Genomic DNA, 13,298 nt, shown 5'->3' on the forward strand with positions numbered 1-13,298 from the left:
CTCCTCTACACGACACCTATAACCAACAACCTGGAACACATGCTACTAGTTACCAGAAAATTAAGACCTCCAATTGATACAGACTTGTATTTATTATTTTTCTTTTTTTCAAATTGTTTATTCTACCATATTCATTTATTTTTGTTATTAAATTAAATTTGTCGTTTAATTAATTATTTCATCTGTTATTTATTTATTCTACTGTATTTATTTTTTTGAACTACAATATGCACTATTTTGTTTGGAATAATTTTATGTTTTAAGTTTATAAAATATGGTGCGAATTAATATTTTGATTAATTAAATTAATTTTACGTTTATTGTAGTACAAACTTAATATCTCTGTATTATTCATAATTTTTTTTTATAATAAATTCATTAATGATTATAAATATATTACTTTTACTCACTTTATTTATTTATGAATTTTTTGTACAATTTAATATTTTTATTTTGTAGTTATGTAGTCCTACAAAGCTTTAAAGAATATTAGTTTCTGGTGCGTACGTGCTATTTAGAAATAATTTTCATAAATAACTACACTACATAAAAGAAAATCATAATATTTTTTATAGCAAAACCTTATTTTAATATACTAGAAAAAAAATCATATACTTTCAAGAAATAAATAAATTACTTCATATACATCTTGAACAAAATATTAGGTATAAATAATTTTATTTGTAATAACAAATTACCAGAACATATTTCGTTACTATAACAGCGACATCATAATTAGATATGGTGGAAGTCAATGCAAATTAATTGATGTGACTTTTGGAAAACACTACTACTTTGGCTGCTGGTGTGAGAAGTCGCTGAGTGATGTTAAAAGCAGTGTGAGGGAATGCCATAGTGTACTACGGACCCGCCTTCAGATATTACATGCACTCTAACAAATATGAATGCAGTATGTCTGCTGTTGTCTTAGCGTCTTTCTCGGTTTGGTTAGGAAAAAACTAATTTTACAATAAGTTTCATTTTTTCTTGTGTTTTTGGGTGCACACCTGTGTATGCAAGTGTAAACACTGATCTTGATTTAACAATTCATGTGAATAATCCAAAAATTTATAATAATAATATCAAACAATTATTAAACCATATGTATTACATCATTTATTCTTAATTATGTTAGTCTTCAAAATATTCTAAAATAATTCAAATAAATAGACCAACTAATATGTTACTTTCAGAAGCAATCTGCAGTTTATGTAGACATTGAATGTACCTGATTCTCTACTGCAGATGATCAAGTCTCAATCTACACAAACATTTTCATTTTACCTTTTCCATTTTTTATAGAAATATTATGATTCTTCCTTTTAGACTATATTTATTATTCAATTTCTGTTGTTAAACTATTTATTAAAATGAAAAAAAATATTTTGATACTCCAACAGAATATAGAGATAGCAGTGCCATCTCGTTACTATAAAATCATTGTCAACATTTTGGACCAAAACTTGGTGAAGTTCAAGATAGGAGGAGTTCATTTTAACAAATGTAAACTGTAAATTTCAAGAAGTTTTGTCCAAGTTCTTTAGGTAAGAAATAGAATACACAAAAAAATAATGCTACAAAGGTTGTATTTCCCATGCCTTCCTCAAGAATCTAAACACTGCATTTACTGTTATTTGTATAAGTTCTTTACAAACTAATATAGAAAAGATCAAAATTTAGTTTGGTATATAAATATATCTTTTTGTACGATGGTTACTGAGAAATAACTGCAGTCTAAGTTTAGTGCTTCCTTTCATCTGCCAGAATAATAAAAAATCAAATTACTTAGAATCTATTATTATAAGTAATAACAATTTTGTTTTATGTATAAAACTAACTCCATAATAACAATAGTTATTCTTTTATTTGGTGAATGTTTTTCATATTTAATATGTTAAATCTTTGTAATTTGTAAAATAAAAAAAAAACAATATATAGCATGCATACCTTGTTGGGAAATGAACTGAATGTTGTCGGGGAGGACTCTGTGATGAGAAGATATAAGATAATGGGGTTACAGATGATCCATTACATGGTAAAAATATATTTAAATATTCCTCAACCAGACGTATATATAAAAATTCCCAGTACATCCATTGATTAGCATCTACTTGTAACTGAATGTTTGGATTAACAAGATGGTACACAAAATGGAACATAAATAATTCAAATTGATCTGAAGTCAACTGTTAAAGATAATACTGTAACAATAAATTCAGTTTTAAATAGTAATGATTGGTTCTCTACTAAAAAGAACATTTAAAATATGTGAAACACCGACCTTCAACATTACCGACATTATAGATTCATTAGAACCATTATTTTGATTTTACATCACTAGTGATTCTTCCCAAAATCACTAGATTTATCATTTGAGTTGTTCACTTCTTTATTTTAGTTGATGAAAGTTGAAAACATCAAAAGAAATTCCAATCAGGTGAATATGAGAATGTAAGTCACCAACTTTTATTTAAAACTGCAGTTCAGATACATGTTAGCCAATGTCAGCATATATAAATAAATATTTGAATAGAAATAAATAAATATTAAATAATTTCAAAAGTTACAGTAATTTTGATATAATAAATTTTCAAAATGTCCTCCATTTGCAGATATACAGGCATCATCAACATAACATATTTATCATGTTAGCAGTCACCTTTTTAATGGTTGCAGGGCTGATATGGGTTAAATAATCCTACAGAAAAAATCCATGCAAGATAAATCTGGCCACAGACCACAGAAAATGACTTCCTCCCGAAAGAATTCATGTAGCAGAAACATTGTGTAATTTGCTCTGTGGGCTGTTGCCACTATCTTCCTGTAACCAGCAACTGTGTTCATCTTCTTCTAGCACATCTATGAAGTCAGTTATAATCTGCTGATAATAATCAGTAGTTAATGTTTCTGAAAAAAAATATTATATCCATTATTTTCTTCTGAGAAACTCCAATATTTTCTTAATGTAATGAAGTTTTTTACAGAAACATGAGGGTACTTTGCACTCCAATATCAGTTAATCTGGCTGTTAGCCACTTAAATGTAACCATGCCCCACAACTAAATAAAATATTATCCAAGATCTGAATATTGCCACAAGCAAAATGCATAAACCACTTGCAATAATTAATCTTTTTCTGTGACTGGGTTCTCACAATTCCTGCACAGTATGAGTACAGTATGGATGTAATTTTAATTTCTTTGTAGCTTTACAGACACTTCTTGCAGACATTCTAATCAGCTGATGCTGTCTTCTTATTGACCTTTCAAGGTGATCACTCAAAAGGTTACATAGACATAACTATAGATTCCAGCAGAATTGCTTTCGTTCAACTATACTACAAGTTTCTCTAAAATGAGTGACAATGTGTGAAACTGGCTTATTGGATATATCTGAAGCTACAGAAAAGTTTTCCTGAGACTTTAAAAACAATTGTGAGTTCTCTCAAAAATAAATGCACATTGATTTTTGAGGGCGAAAAACACTTTCGCATTATCATCGCCCAGAATAAAATGGTTTTATAAAAAAAAAGTAACTAAAACTGCTCTAAAAAATTAAACACAAAACTTACAACTAATATCACAGCTAAAATCTAAAATTTAATTAAAAATAAATAAAATTTATCAAAGTCCAAGAAAGGTGTAAAGGGCCCATTCTCGGATAACAGAAAGACTACGAACTAACTTAAAAACATAACTAACAAAAAACTAACATATTAAAAATGAAATAAAACTTAAAAATAATATCACAAAAAAATTACAACTAATATTACAGTCGGAATCTTAAAAATACGATAAATTTATTTAAAAGAAACATAAAAATAAAAAATAATAATAAAAACTATATAAAATTTATATAAACATACACACAATTTAACAAAGTCCGAGAGGGGTGCAAAGGCTCAATTCTCGAATAACACAATGAAAAGCTAACACAAAACCATAAAAATTAAAACAAAAACAAAGACATTAAAAACTCTTCCAATACAAAACATATACACAACAATATCAAATTTTTTGTATAAAACCAACAAGCTGCAAATATAGAAACATCCAGTCTAAAATTTCATAATCATTGCCCAAGATTTGACGGATATTTCTGAGTAATTTAAATTTACGACGCAAGGCCACATAACAAATGCAATCCATAATTATGTAGTGCACAGTCAAGCGACAGTTGCATCGTACGCATAGTGGTGTGTCCTGCTGACATGAGGTACTTGTGTGTGACTCTGGTATGTCCTAACCACAACTGACAGAGGACCATTTCCTCATGACAAATTCTTCTGCATGAGGAGTTCCATGGCAACACAGAATCTTTAATGTGCCGGAGTTTGTTATCAACTGTAGCCATCCAGTCACCTTGCTCCAAGACACTGTTTTATACAATTAATAAAGTTAGAAGTAGTAATACAAGTGGTGAAGGGAGGTTGATTACATGCATCTTTAGCAGCGGAATCTGCATGTTCATTATCTGGAATCCCACGTGGCTAGGGATTCACAGTAGTGTTGCGATGGTTCAACTCAGTGACTGGGTTGTAGATTTCAATGACGATAGGATGTCTAGAATAAAAGTTTCCTAAGGCTTGGAGAGCACTACACAAGTCACTGCAAATAAGCATATTTCGGTACTTAGGGTTAATGATATTCAGAGCCTTACTTATATGTACAGTTCAGCAGTAAACATACTCGTAATACTAGGTAGATCAAAGATATATGTTCTATCATTGACAATAAATATGCAACCAACAGTATCGTTTTGTTTTGACCCATCAGTGTATACTACTGTGTCTGGGTTTACCTTCGAGAGAATATAGTTAAACGTTTGCTGGAAGACAGTAGGTGGTGTTGATTCTTTATTGTATATCATAAGGTCAATGAACATGGATACGTTGGAAAAATAGATGTGCCAACATTTATAAGGTGCAGTAGATGTCCGGTACGAACACCTACAGGTGCAGTACAACATGGATAGTCCTCATACCTTACTAAACTTGGATTCCAAAGGACTGAGTCGAAAGCCAGATGATTTGACTGTCTTTGAGATGGGCAAAATAAGATGCTAAAGGTTGGTCCAGTCAATCCCAAAGTGATGGCTCACCACAATCAACAAGTAAGCTTACGACAGGGCTTGATCTAAAGGCACCTGTGGCAAGCCGAAGGAAAGCATGATGTACAGCATCCAGCATTTTAAGCACGGTATGGCACGCTGAAGTAGGTGACACAACCATGATCTAAATGGGAACGAACTAAGGAATAATAAAAACATATCATACATGACCGATCGGCTCCCCAGTTGGTGTTGCTAAAAACTCGCAGCATATCTAAAGATTTGGAACATTTTGTTTTTAATTCTTTGATGTGTTTGACCCAAGCAAGGCGGCTATCAAAAAATAAACCTAAAAACCTGATATCGGGAGAGAAACTAATGGTAATTGTATTGATAGAGATAATAACTGCAGAATTGAAGGATCCAGCAGCCAAGAAAGGTTACACATTTTGTTTTATCAGGTGAAAAAGTGAAGCCGGTAATTCTGAACCAAGTTTCAAGGCGAGATGTAGTATTCTGTAGTAGTATCTCTGCTGTGGCTGTTGAACAGGATGTAATATATATAGCAAAGTTATCAACAAATAATGAACAGGTAACTGCACACATTTAGTAATGCTGTTGATGGCTATAGAAAATAAGGTAGTACTTAAAACATTTCCTTAAGGCACTCCATTCTCCAAGGTGAGATGCTACCCGATAAGGAATCTAAAACACAAACATGGAACGTTTGGTCATTTAAGAAACCCCTGATAAATGCAAGCATACAGCCTTTGATTCCCTATTCTTTAAGGATGTTAAGAATAACGTGTCACCAGGTCATGTCATACAACTTTTTGATATCAAAGAAGATAGCTATGAGGTGCTGGTGGAGTAGGAAAGCATTTTGAATAGCTGCTTCCAATGTCACTAAATGATCAATGGAAGAACAACCTTGGTGGAAACTGCATTGTTCTAGACATAGAAGGCCATGTCTCTCTAAGTACCAACTGAGCCTGCAATTCACCATACTCTTCATCATTTTGCATGAAACCCTTGTCAAAGAGATAGGGTAGTAGCTTGAGGGGCTTCCTTTGTCTTTACCAGATTTAAGTACTGGTACGACAATGACTTCTGACCAGACCAAAAAGAAAACTTGTGAGGAGAATAAACTACTATAAATACACAATAGGTATTGTAGCATCGAATTAGGAAGGTGTGACAACATACTGAGACAAATGTTGTCAGGTCCAGAGGAGGTGTTACATGAGTTTTTATGTGTGTGACAATTCACTGACTGAAAATCTCCATTTTCAGTCAACCAACCTAATTACCAAGGTAATTAGGTTGGTTTAATTCACCAACCTAATCACAAAGTTTAAAAATAATACTTCCATCTGTAATTTGTACCTCTGAAATTCATTATTGTACGATGAGGTGAGGGATACCGGATGAAAACAATTTGCCAAAGTATTTGCCACTGTAGAAGGTGATGTAAGGAGTTCTCTTTCATGAATGAGTCTGAGAATGGATTGTTCTGGTGATTCACAGATTGTACGGATCTTTTTCCACACAGTAGACGTGGGAGTAGTGTGTGAGATGGTGTCCATGTATTCCTAGCGTCTAAAAATACCCAACAACATACTGATCTAGCCTTATGGTACAAATCTAGGTGTTAATTTGTAGGCCTACAATTAAATTTGTGCAGTGCTTGTTGTCGAATGCTAATAACGTTTTGGCAATCAGCATTCCACCAAGGAATGGAAAGACATCTTGGGTTTCCTGATGTTTGTGGGAAATATCTATTAGCATTCTCAAGTATCAGAGATGTAAAAGAGGTAAGTTCATCGAGGGCGTCTTCACCATCGTCATACTGTAATGGAAAGACTTATGATAACCATTCCAAACTGTCTTTTCAACAATCCATCTCCATGGTCTTTTACTCATCTTGTGGTTGACACCAAAAGCTCTAGTAATTGGCCTGTGGTCACTGCCGTGAAGGTCATCACAAGCAGACCAAATAAGGCGAGGGAGTGAAATTGGTGAGCAAAAGGAGAGGTCAATGTTTGACAGTGTACTAGAAGATGAGAACATAAATGTGTACAACCCATCATTCAGTAGACAAAGGTCCAAGTCTTGTCTCACTCCGTTTATCATATTTCCTTGAGAGGAGCAGAAAGATGAGCTCCAGGAAATATGGTCGGCATTGAAGTCTCCTATTGTTAACGATGGCAATGGGATTTGTGTGAGGAGATTTGACATTTCTAGAGAATTGAACTCACAGTTCGGTGAGAGATACAAATTGCAGAAATGCAATTTAAAGGGGACTGAGATTTTTACAACTACAGCACGAATGAGGGTAGCTAGTTGTAGTCTTGTAGCTGACACCTCGTTCCGCATGAAAATAGCGAAACACCACCACTCTTTCTACTATCTACAAGAAAGTCGTATCTCTTACATGTATAGCCTCTGAGTGTTAACGCATCTTGCTGTAATAGATGCGTTTCTTGGAAGCATATTATTAATGATTCATGTGCACGCATCAAAACTTTAACATCTTCAATGTGGGACCAAAAATCTCTAATGTTCCATTGAATAATGCTCATAAATAAAGATGCAGAAATACAGGTAAATATATGACAAAATTAGTTATAGGTGATCTAGTTTTTGTTTTTTGTATTTTTTATTTTAAATAACTTTGATGCCCTGGATTGGGTGGTTCCTCAACCATATCTTCCAGTATATGATATGATGGAGGAAGAGATTTGGAAAAAAGGGAAATCACAGATGACAGCCCAGAGGGGGTGGTTATGTGGGTTCCCTAACAGGGAGTTTATTAGAAGGCTTACCACCAGCAATGATTGCTCCAGCCTGTACAAGTAAAACTTTGGGGACAGGAGCTTTCAGAGGGATTGCACTGCTGGATTCACTAACTGTAACTAACGACTTTTTGTTTATCTTTGTCGGCTCTGAAATAGTGGCTGTATGTGAAACAACTTGATCAGATAACATCTGAACAAGTTTTTTTAGCTCATTGCAGGACCCATACTGTTAATTACCTAAATTTGTAGGAGCTTGTTTTGATGTAGCGGTGGCAAAAGATACATCTGATTTAACCAAGTTCCTTGAGTTAATTGTCTTTTTATATTCTCTGCGTGCCACTGGAAAAGATAGCTTCTGCTCGGTAGAGATTCTGAGAATTGTCTTTTCTTCCTTAAAACTTGGGCAAAGCAGGCTGTATGTGAACCACTGCAGTTCACACACTTTTCATCTTCTTGGCAGTATCATTGTGGCCTTTGAGCTCACCGAGCACAGATCTGTTTCTGAGCAAGATATTGTAGTGTGACCATACCATTGGCATTTAAAACATCGTTGTGGATTGGGAATGAAAGGTTGCACTCAAACTGAAAGATAGCCAATTTTTATTTTTTCCGGTGGGACTGGAAGGTTGAAAGTCAGTATATGAGAAGGTGTTGGTTCTTCCATTCCATTCTGTCTTTTCATTATACGCTTCACTTCAGCAACATCTTGGGCACAAAGCTCATCAGCTATTTCAGTGAAATCTATACATCCAAAAGGTCTAGGCAAAAAATTACTCCCTGACTCGTATTTAGGTTATTGTGGCATTCTGAACTTATATTTATACTACCCATATTATGGAGACGTAAGATAGATCGACTCTGTTCGTCATGATATGTTTTGATCAGAATTGATCAGTCTCGTAACTTCTTAATGTTCTTCGGGGAGCCACTTGAACCCATTATAGCTTTATTAATTAGGAAATACAAGACCTTATGAAGGGAGCCGACTATTTCTAAGAAGTACAAATTTGATGTTCTTGCATTGCAGACGTCATTTGTCACCATTTAAATTAACACTGTGTTCTGGACTGTTATCCTCATCAGACAATGCCGAGTGAGGCCTTTTTGCTACACTATTTTTGGTAGTTTTTTCAGATGGACCACCAACCATCACAGGAATTTCTTGTGACTTGTAATTTTGGTCCCACGAGTATCAGCGATATAACGGAGCAGAGCTATAACTGGAGCTAGAGCTAAATACAACTAGGTTCGTCCAGGTGGCCAGAGGACATCGTTTGAGACTCATTATGTAGAGTGATTCACCCATCAGCATGTTAGTCTCCACCTTGCATTACGGTTGCGTTTCGTAGGATGTTGCAACATCACTGAGTGTAAATGTAAGAAAAAGCACGTGTAGGATGTTGTTGTGTAGTTGTATTTGGGTATATGTTGTAATCTGTGTAGTGTTCTTGGTATAGTGCGCGTGCACGCGCGTGTGCGTGTAATGAGACTGCATAAAATGCATTATATTTTTTATAGTACATCTGCCACCGACATAAAATACAGAAAGATTACTTGGTTGCTAGCATTAATTAGTGCCACCCTAAAACCAAATATCCTACTTCAGTGAATTAATGAATTCAGGGTTGCATAAGTTTCGCTCACCCTTATGACCATTCAGTTATCCAGGGGAACTAGAGCACAGTGATAACAGGTAAAAATGGATAACCAGATTAAAATTTAAGGAAAAAAGCTTAAGATGGAAGATGAAATGGAGCTACATTTCAAATGACCAATTAATTTTATTTCCTCTTTCGTTTCTTTTTCTTCTTTCTTAAACTACAAAAAGAAGGAAGATTTTGAAGCTTTTTAATAGATATAAAAAACTGTAAACCTACGAAACATTTTACAAAAATTAATTGCTGTAGTATCTAGAGTACGACAGAATTCCTGAAATGATCATTTTTACTCCTAATAAATTCAATATTCTCTCCAAAAGGATGATTGTATACTAAAAAAAGGCACACTTACTAAGTAATAGCAATAAATGTAACTTTTAATATCAATGCCTTTTTTATTCAACAATTGATTTACCATGTATATCACTTAACTATATAAAATTTTTAAAATCATATTTATAATTAAATTGTAATTAAAATAAAGGATACTGAGTGCCAGTCCTAGAGGTGTCCGATTTTTGTGGTCCACTTGCAATTTATCAGCATAAAATGATGGTACCATACCATCTCCAATCATTTGCTGTACCTTAATCTGTAAAAAGTTACAATTTCATACTTTTACTAATCCAATTGAGGGTTACCAAAGTTACCTTTTTATTACACATTACTTTTAAAACATTTTTGTAGTTACTTACAAACATATTCTTAAATAATTAAAACACTCTGTTTAGAACACATCAAGTAAAGTACAAAAATTAAACAATACTTATAGTCTTATATCTCTTCTTAAATTTTTACATTTGATAATCGACCATAAGACTGAAATGGTTTATTGTAACTACATAGCAGTTATGTAGCATCTTCTACTTTTCTGTTCACATTTAATTTGAATGATTTCTTCAATGAAGAGTACTGATCTCTACCAGTTTCTGTAATTTCCTTTAACTGCTATATTAATTCTTCAGTATACATGTTTAAATGTGGCAAAAACAGACTAAACCCTAGCCTTGCCATTGTGAATCAGAGCCAGCCGTTCTTCTACTACTCTTAATAAATGCTACCCAATTCTTGTACTGATTTTTGAACCTGATTCTATTATAAATAACTTCTCTCCCTATATTTAAATCCAAATTTTCTTAAAAATTTTAAACATTCTATTTTATATTAAGAAATACCTTTTCATGTATGTGTGTGTCCACACATGTATGTGGACACATGCTAAAAAAGTGGTCTTCACATAATACACATTTTATGCCGAGTTCAATTCACCTGTAAACTACAATACACTAAGTATTTTCAGTGCATGGAATATTAAAATTGATAGGGCATTAAATAAAATAGAAACAAGTGTTATATTCTTTTTTAAGTCTGCCTTCTAAAATTAATCTGAAGGCCAAAAGGAACTTTTTTTACCATTCTCTTTCAGAAACCAGACCAGTCTTCATTTAAATAAAATAAAATACCACATATTTTATTTATTTACCTGTAAAATATTAAATGGTACATGACAAATAAAAGGAAGAAAGCTGCATTTTCCAAAAATCTTATGGTTATTTTTCTATTACTTGATATTTAAAATAGATAATGTTAAAAACAGGTGATAATAAACAGTAATTACAGAAAAAAATCTTTTAAAAGTTAATCTTCAAAGTACTAATCCTAGATTAGAATTATTATTACTATTTTACTGCTAGATTTTTTGATTCTACAACCACATGACAAAATTTATATCCAGAAATAAAGTAAAAGATTACTAATGTTAATAATACCACACATTAGATTTGATTAATTTATGTAACCAGAAATAATGAACAAATAATTTATGTAGTGAAATTGTGATCTTTTGTAAAATACTATCCATTATATAGTATGATGTAGGTGACATGTAATTAATATTTCTGTAGACATTCATACGTAAACAACAAATGTGTATTAATCATCAAAGTTTACAAAGGGCAGTGTTGGTATGAGGGATGGAGATAGATTGTGACTGGCTTCTTGCAACATATAACACCTTTTCACTGCACTTTTAGCTGCCAACACTACTTCAAACACCTCAGGCAGAACTACTGTACACTGATGTGTTTGCGCTTCCTAAAATTTACAAATAATAATTAACTAGACAAAAATAAATGAAAAAAGAAAAGTAAATAAATAAACAAATACATACCGGTAAATAAGATAATGGAAAATCATATTTCAGATGGCAATCAGACAATAATTTATAGCGTAGTTTAATACAGGCCCATTAGGATGCAAAAACTTTGTGAGAATTTCAAATTCATATGGATTCGAGTTAAATTTAACGGATCGTAACTTCCAACCAACTTGATTAGTAATTCCAAACAGATCATCAATTAATAATGGAAAAAAATTTTCTAATTCTTTATTGGTACATTCTTTAACTAAACGTGCAATTGTTTCACATCTGTTTGGTAGCGGTAGACTCAAAATAGAGTTCATGTTTCTGTAAAAAAAATATATAAAAATATTAACCAAATGAAATTTCATTGATTAAAATATAAAAATAATTACCACCCAAATAAAACAAATCAACTGAATCAATGTATAACAAAATCTCCTAATTCCCATGCATTTAGGAGGGGTTATCTCTAAAATAGACTGTTTCATTGCAAAAAAATTTATTCTGAAAACTATAAATATTTTTTATTTCTCTCAAATTACATACCTTAAACTACTTTTTTATATAATCGTCACATGAATTAAAACACTTATCGTAGTGATACACAAGCTTCAACATACCCTCATCATATTCTTCTGCCACCAGTCCATTTAAATACTGATTAACAGCATTTTTAAGTTCATCATCACTCGCGAATTGCTTACCACTCAAAAATTCTTTCAATTTCCCAAACAAATGATAATCAGAAGGAGCTAAGTCTGGACTATACGGTGGGTACTCATAAATTTCCCACCCAAATGTTCTCTGTAAATCACGTGTCGGACCCGCAACATGTGGACGTGCATTATCGTGCAGCAGGACAACGCCGTCGGTCAGGCGTCCACGTCGCTGATTTTGAATGGCGCGCCGTAACTTACGTAGAGATTCGCAGTAGATTTCTGCATTTATAGTCGTTCCACATGGCATGAAATCAATCATCAGTATACCAAACCTATCCCAGACCATCAGTTTGCGTCCAGGTGACTGTGGCATGACCCTTTCTTAGAAAAAAATTACGAGACATTAACAATTGGGTAACAGGACTAAAAATCACCCTGTGTAAATAAAAGTTAGATGAATTACATCTACAGTTACATTATAAATAAAATAATACTGTCATATTTCAGGATCATTTAAGGACATTTGTCTCTTAAAACTCTTCCGCCTTTCATAAACCATAACATTATGATTCAACATACAGATGATTAAGGATGGAGATACAGAAATGTATTCATGAAAGTAAAAGACAGATGAACAGCTACCAAAGGATTATACAATTGTGATAATACTTATACTGAAGAACTGTAATCCAAATATAGGTAAGCAATGACCTGTTCAATTTCACACCAAGCAGTCTGGATATGTTATTCATTAAACCAAACAACTAAAATCTAATTATCTTATAGTAAAATATAATTCAAGTATACAGGAATCCTTTGATTTACGCGATTAATTCATTCCAGAAAATTGTTGCGTAAATCAAAACTGTTTTCTCAAAAAAGGTGTAAAGTACAGTATAGTATCTGGACGTGTACATATTTAGTAGGCTATATTCGTAATTCTTTTCGCAGGCAAAAGACGCAGAAGTTTTAGACGATTTGACTAAACATG

At 32.9% G+C, this 13,298-nt stretch overlaps 1 pseudogene; it reads right to left on the minus strand.

Moving 5' to 3' along the window:
* LOC142323939 (sphingomyelin phosphodiesterase 4-like) overlaps positions 1–13,298 on the minus strand; it is a 65,990-nt pseudogene that overhangs the window by 40,885 nt on the left and 11,807 nt on the right.

The sequence above is a fragment of the Lycorma delicatula genome, chromosome 4 (assembly GCF_047948215.1).
Source record: "Lycorma delicatula isolate Av1 chromosome 4, ASM4794821v1, whole genome shotgun sequence".
Taxonomy (NCBI): domain Eukaryota; kingdom Metazoa; phylum Arthropoda; class Insecta; order Hemiptera; family Fulgoridae; genus Lycorma; species Lycorma delicatula.